At 35.7% G+C, this 7,538-nt stretch overlaps 1 long non-coding RNA gene across 1 annotated transcript; it reads right to left on the bottom strand.

Annotated features, from left to right (window-relative positions):
- Nucleotides 1-6,553: 6,553 nt before the first annotated feature.
- On the bottom strand, nucleotides 6,554-7,538 carry LOC130460622 (uncharacterized). The gene is made up of 3 exons (XR_008920492.1): nucleotides 7,301-7,538; nucleotides 7,058-7,138; nucleotides 6,554-6,737 (listed from the first exon to the last, which is right to left on the bottom strand). It is a non-coding gene; the product is annotated as an uncharacterized lncRNA (long non-coding RNA).

Below are 7,538 nucleotides of genomic sequence, written 5' to 3'. Positions count from 1 at the left end.
TTCTCCGATGCTTGCTCATCCATATTTGTTTTTTTTATTAGAAACAGCTCTGCAATCTCATTGCTGTTGTGATTACCTTGCGCAAAAGAACAAGAAATGGTTGCATCTGCATTTCTTGTAAAAAAAATCAGTTGTAGTTTGGTTCCTGGCCGTGTTTTCCATTTTCTATACTAGATTCAGGTTGTTGGATTCAGACGTTGATAACCTAGGTCATTATCAGTGTTTTCCACCAGCTTTTACCATTCGACGTGGCTTTACCCAAACAATCAAACATCTCCTCTATTAGTATTGCTCGATTGGAGGACCAACATACATCTATTTTAGCTTACAATTAATCCCAAAGTATATAGGCCTATATGAAATCCTAGAACGGATAGGGAAGGTAGCATATAGACTTGCTTTACCCGTGGACTTGCATAGAGTGCACAATGTGTTCTATATATCTCAGTTGAGAAAGTATGTCCCGGATAAGTCGCATGTGTTGCAACCGGAGACTATAGAGTTGGACCAAAGCTTAACTTTTGAGGAAAGACCAGTCAAAATTCTAGACAGTAGAGTTCGTAGTACGCGAACTAAAGATGTTAAGATTGTCAAAGTGTTATGGTCTAACCAAGAATCTGAAGAAGCTACCTAAGAAGCCGATGACGAAATGAGAAAGAAATATCCCGAGCTTTTTCCCGAGGTAGAATTTCGCGCTTCTAACCTTATTTTCCCTTATTTTATGCCTAATTTAGTACTTTTTAGTGAAGTTTTACTTTATATTGTCACGTTGAATTACTTAAAGAGTACAACAACTAAAACTTTTGCAAGAAAACGCATTAAAGTCTCAAGTCTTGATTTTCAAACTGTGATTTCCGTGCCCAAAATTCGGGATGAAACTTCTTTTAAGGAGGATAGACTGTAATACCTCGTATTTTTTGAATTTATAAATACATTTTACTATAATTATAAAATGTTTTTGGGATTTCAGAAATTAAATTTGCATTTAATGCTGATTTAAATGTATTTTTATTTAAATAAAATAATTATTATTTTTATAAAACCAGGAATGTTTTAAGTAAATTCATTATTTATTACCGGGAATTTATTGGGCCATTTTCAGAAAGTTTGATTTAATTCCAACCCAATTCCGTTGGCAAACCCAACTAAAATCATGAGCATTCAATTATAATCTAACCCAAACTCCAAGCCCAATTAAGTTTCCTAAAACCTGAGCCCACTAGGGACTAGGTAACTATAAATACAAACCCTTGCATTGAAAATCCCCCACATAATTTCATTAACACTCTCTCTCCTCTCTTTTTCTCCCTCTTGTCCGGCCCCTTCCTTCGACCGACCTCACCCGCGAGCACGGGCACTCGTGCGTGCCTCGCCCCGCCCTCGCTGCTGCGCGTGCTGAGCCTCGTGCACGCTCGCCCTCGTCCCTCTCCTCCTTCGTGCCTCACACACATCCGCCTTTCGCACTCCCTCTTATCTCGCCCTCACGCGCGCACACCCTCGCCCCTCTCTTCTTCGCATCGCACAACACACAGATGTGTGTTGTGTGTGTGTGTGTCGAGCGAACCCATCCAGCCGAGGCCTCGCCTCGTGTCGTCGCTTCTTCTCGCGTGCCTGCGCTGCTTTGTTGCTGCCCGCACACGCACACGATACTCGTGCGTTGTGTGTGTTGTTCCGATTAATTTCTTTTGCGCCCAATCACATCAAATTCGTGATTGTAACGTGCTATAGGTCGGTTTGGTATATTTCTCTTCTTTCTTACCTATTCTATTTCAATTATGTATTTTAAATTATTGATTTTAATTATTATATTGCTGGGAACTGTTATGAACACCGTATTGTGATGATTTTTATATTTGAATTAATAAGGATGATTTTAATTACATGAGTTATTTTCAGATTTAATAGTATTTAAAGTGTCGATTTTTATGACCAAAACATGGTTTTTGTGCTTATTTATTGTTAGGGTGTTAATCCAAACCTAATAGGAAATCGATTTACATAATTTAATATAATGTCAATTTAAATTATGGGAATCAACTTAAATTTTCAGATTTATTGTAAGGTTTTAAAGCGTTGATTTTTTAATGATTTTAAGGTCAAAAAGTCAATGTTTTACGCTAGGACTTGAGTTGACTAGTTGAGACTATTAATTAAATAAATAACGACTTTTTCCTAACTAAAACAAGGGTTTTAGGATCTATAAAAGTTGCTGGAAATTTAGTAAACACGGATAATAATTAAGTTTCCTTTATTTTAAGGTGGGTACTAAATGCAGGTAATATTTTACCTAAATGCAGAATAACTTAAAATTATTTAAATACTACGGAGTACTTTGTATTTTTTTTTTTTTCTAAATTGCCCTTGTTCTAATCTATATTTTTTTTCCATCCAAAAGTATATAATCACTCTACTTGTAAATTAACAATGCTAATAAGTCTTAATTTTCACCCTACATACAAATCGATGAACAATGGTGAACTACAGAACGTCTAAATTATTTTCCGCAATGTTCCCCGACTAGAAAGAAGCAGAAGATGCAGAACCATGATTCGTACCGTTGGTACATTTCAGCAGGCATATATCAAGTACAGAGAACTCAGAACATAAGTGTTTTTGCACAATTATGAAATCTTATACTTCTCACCCTTCACAGTCGATGACAAAAAATGCTAGAAAACACATATGAACTCAAGGGAAAGTAAACAACTTGAATTTGTATTCTTTATACAAAATGGAGTAAACCAACTATTCACATTGAAGAAAGGAGTATGAAGCACTGACCAGCACGACAAGAATAGAGTTGTACCACTACAAGCCGCTGAGACAATTTCTCGTGATAGACATCAACAGAATGACAATCATGATTCGTTTTCAGCTTTTAGGCTATCGCCTACTACGAAAGAGCTCAAAATCAGTAGATATCGATTGGAATAATCACTGAAGAAAAATTCGGCACCTATGTAGTACCTCCGGAGATAAAATTTGGAGCCAGATTTCGACCTCTGGATATATTACCCAACGGTTTTGCTAGGCCTCCAGATGATTTAGCAGGCAGCCCTTGGTAAACTCCGGTTGATTTAACCGGCGGAGCTTGGTAACCTCCAGATGATTTAGCCGGCAGTGCTTGGTAACCTCCGGATTATTTAGCCGGCAGCGCTTGGTACCCTTCGTAAACCCTAACCGACATCACTTGGTACCCTCCGTAAACCCTAACCGGCACCTCTCTTCAACCTCCGGGAAACAAATCCGGCACCCTAAATCAACCGCGGTTAATTTAGGAAGAAAACTGGTTTGACCAGTGGGAATTTCCTAATAATTGTTGAATTTTAGCACTTATTTAATCTTCTTTCATTGTAATCGTGCTATGTTTATGTTTATGTTTATTAATGTTTATTTATTGATACATTTGAATATAGCCTATGTTTTACCTATCTTCAACTTATTGCAAAATCAGAGAAGCAAGAAGAAGGGTGTAAACAAAATGGTGAAAGACTCCAGGAAGCGTAGAAGGGTTTTTTTTATTTTTTTTATTTTGGAGACTGTAAAATTTGAAACGGTATTTTTGTCTTTTATTTATTTTTAAAGTTATTCAATGATTCTGCATTTAGGAACTTTTGTACTGCATTTAATTAGTACTTACGCATTTTAATAATAGGATGTGATTTCTAACTTTGAGCCTTGATTCGCAAAGTGGCCCCCGTACTTAGGTATTCCAGGTACGTACATGTCTAGGGTGACCACCTATTCCGTGAGGATTATGTGATGTTTATTGATTGTGAATCGTGTGTTGTGAATTTATGTTTGATGTGTGAGTAAGCATGTTATGGATTATTAATGCTTTATGAAGCTTTGTGAACAATCATGTTGTGATCTTTAATAATCGTGGAATTATGTCAAACATGTTGTTCAAGTTTATATGCATGTATGAGTGTTTCACATGCAAGTTATGTTAATGCTATTGTACAGAATGTCTAGCATACTTTGAGCCAAGTGCTTATGCCTCAGTGCATTATTTATTCTACTGCCATGTGTAGAATATGTTTAGGAAGTTTATGTGAATTGAACTAAGGACTATTCGTGCTATGGGCACACCCCGCTTGTTAACAGGCAATGTCGGGTTATCTCAAACAGTGTTTTGAGAAGGAACAATGGGAGTAATATCACTTGAGTCCTATGTTTGATCACAAGTCCTAAAGGATTAAAATGAAGTATGAATGTTTGATTGTTGCTTTGTTGCTTTGTTGTTGAGTCTTGAGTCGCCTTGTACATAAAATATTAATTAACGTAAAGCGCAACTCAGAATGAGCTTCAAAACTCTTGGAACGTATATACCTTGAGTATGAACAATGGGGGGAGTCTTGCCGGAAAACTTGTACTCCTTGAATGATACAAGACGTTTCATTCTTCTTTTTATGCTTTTATGCACTGGAATTCCGTCGGTATGGCCCGACTGTCGGTAGGAGTCCGACTTGTTATGGTTGGCTCCCATCACCATTTTCTTTCCTTTTGAGGATACTTTATTTTACCCGTTCGGAGCTACTTCTTAATTAATCTGTGAGTCAAGAGTCGTGTCAAGTGTCGAGTCTTGTCTCCATGTTTACTTGTTTATTAAATGGCTTTTGCATGTGGATTTTTAATTCGTTGAGTGAATGATGTTAGGATAGAATGTTATTCTAGCTTGTTCGTACTCAGCTTTTGCTGAATTCGTGCTTTATGTCTTTCGGTCATGACCTTTGCCTTAATGACCCTATGATGATCCATCGTTTCATTTGTGTTGTTGGGGAGTATATTTTAATAAAACAGGTTTATAGAGATAACTTGCGGGAGAAGTTATCATGGAGATTGTGTTTGAGAGTTCAATTCTACTTCCGTACTTTATAAACTCTACTTTGATTTTCTAGTCATGACTACAGTATTTCTTTAAACTTTAGTTAATGGATTTTAAACTATTTAATGTTTGGTTTTTGGGCGTTAATGGTTCCAAGTTGTTTTATGACCATTGACTATTTATTATATTTGGAAGTTAGTTAAATTCCGCTACGTAATTCTGTTAAATAGTCTTAGCCGTTACTATGGTGGCGGTAGTTGATAATTCCTTTGTTTCAAGTTGGAAAATGTTTTATAAAAATCAACGAATTATCAGGGCGTTACACTACTATGTCATCCGTGCGTTGAAGAGCTAGGGTCTGACAATAATAACAAATCACTAAAACAAAAGTATAAATATTGACTCCTTAACAGCTTAAAAGACTCTAATACTTAAAGGATTGTCATTGTAAATTCTACAGGCGATTATCATTGTAAATTCTGTTTTTGGACGGCGTTTCTTTTTCCTCCCCACACACAGACAAGGCCGCGAGTGTTCTTGAGCAAGGCTCGGCAGAAGGTAGGATTTCAGTTTGTGAAGGTTCGATTTCGGCACGATAGGTTTAGTGTTTCAATTTTAATCCAATTTAAATGTTTTTTTTCTTTGTTAACGAGTGTTTTTTATTGATTGGGTTACCATAAAATTTCAAGGGTTTCAGTTTGCGAAAGATAATTTATATCAGGTGGTTATTCGAAAATTCTACAGGTTTCACTTTGTTAGTAGAGGATTTGGATGATTGTGTTTCACTTTCCATCCGAGTTTATTGATTTTATTTTAAAAAATTTGGTAATCGACTAGTCTTTATTTCCAACGTTTTGAATGAATCACCCGAAATATTTTAGGGTTAGGGTTTCAATTTCAATGGAATGAATTGATATTTATTTTTTCTTTGTATTCTGTGATTTATTGGATGATTTAAAATATTTCAGGAATGATTCATTCAAGATATCCGGACGAAAATGTTTCAAAAGGTTGTCCGATTGGCAAATCCCTTGACGTAACATATTTGTTATCCGGTGGTATGAATAGCCGAATAAGTGAAGAAAAAAAGAAGAAAAACGGGAATAATAATGGTTATCTAGTTCGAAATGATATCCGTTCAAGCAAAGATCGAGTGAAGATTGAGACATTGGAAGAAAAATACATATTGGTTTGTTGTTTGAATCTGACCGATGTCCTCAGCAAGTCTGATTCAATCTATCTACAAAACATGATAACTACATGTTCCAAGTTGTATTACTCTCGGGGTGATTTTGAGATTGTAGTGGTTCCAAAGATTACTAACTTGCCGCCCAATCACTAGTGGAAAAAACCCCTGTTGAGGGGGGCATTTTCAGCTTGTTGAGGCGAACATAGCCCGCTTCGACAGAGGGGGCTTCAACAGCTCGCTGAGCTGTTGTAGCGGGCTTTGTTCGCCTCAACAGGATATCTGTTGAGGCGGGCTTTCAAAAGCGTGCCACAACAGCCCAAAAACCATGCTAAAAGATGGACCTGTTGAGGCGCACTTTAACGTAAGCCCCTCACAACAGACTTCTCTGTTGAGGCGCACTTCTGAAATGCCCCCCACAACAGACTTTTTTTTTTTTTTGCATGGTTTTTAGCTAATTCGTATGTTTTAGCTTTTATTTCATATGGTTGGGCCCTTGTAACTGGTTAGTGCGCATTTTGGACACAAAAATCTTGAAATACTAAACTTTTCTTATTATTATTAATCAAATACGAAGTACAAGAATAATACATCTGAGTTTCTATAAAATTAGTACTCCTCTTACAAAGTTGAATAACTCAAAGTACAAATATGTAAGAAAAATCCAAGCTAAGCAAATTGACAACTCCATTGAATGAAATGAATCTCACGGCCATGACAAACCTGCAAAAAAAAAAGTTTGTAAGAGACAATTTAATGAACAATAAAATAACAATAAAACAGAAATGAAAATCCTTAAAATATGAATTAATAAGATGAAAAAATACAAAAAAAGATATCGAAAATGTAACAGAAATGAAAATATAATTTCATATTTCTAATTAGTAGTCAAAAATGAAATCGGAAACAAAACAAAAATTTAGATGAAAATTAAATTCTGGATGTAAAAGTTATTATTTTTTTTAAATCAGATTATAAACTTCTAATGAACATTAAAATTAGATATTTTTTTCCCAAATAAAAGACAAGAAAATTAATCTTACCCATTTAGATCTATGATTCTTCTGCCGCCGAGATCCTAACGCCGGAGACCGATCTTATTGATTGAAGATAGATCATCAAATCTATAAGAAAAACAACAAATTTCCCCCAAAAATTGAGTTAATTGCCGACTTTAGCAAAGAAATAAAAACTTCACCAAATCATGAACAAAATAGAAAATAGAGAAAAAAAACAAAATCCATTCCAAAATTAAATTGAAAAGATGAAGGAAAAGGAGATTAGACCTTGTTAGTATCACCATCTCGAGAAAATATGGAGATGGTTCAAAGCTTTTGTTTCTCCATCTTTTGTGAACCACAAACATGGAAGGAGATGGTGGAAGAATTTCGATGTTCGGTAATTTTTTTCAAGAACAAATGTAATCGCAATCAAAGAAAGGACATGAAGATTGGAAAGGAGATGAAGATGAAAAAAAATTAGGAAATGAGGAGAGAGAACGAAAAAACGGCAGGCCAAGGGAAG

Source organism: Spinacia oleracea, chromosome 5 (genome assembly GCF_020520425.1).
Source record: "Spinacia oleracea cultivar Varoflay chromosome 5, BTI_SOV_V1, whole genome shotgun sequence".
In the NCBI taxonomy this organism is placed as follows: domain Eukaryota; kingdom Viridiplantae; phylum Streptophyta; class Magnoliopsida; order Caryophyllales; family Amaranthaceae; genus Spinacia; species Spinacia oleracea.
The sequence above is the reverse complement of the archived record's forward strand: the minus strand, read 5'-3'. Positions and strand labels throughout refer to the sequence as shown.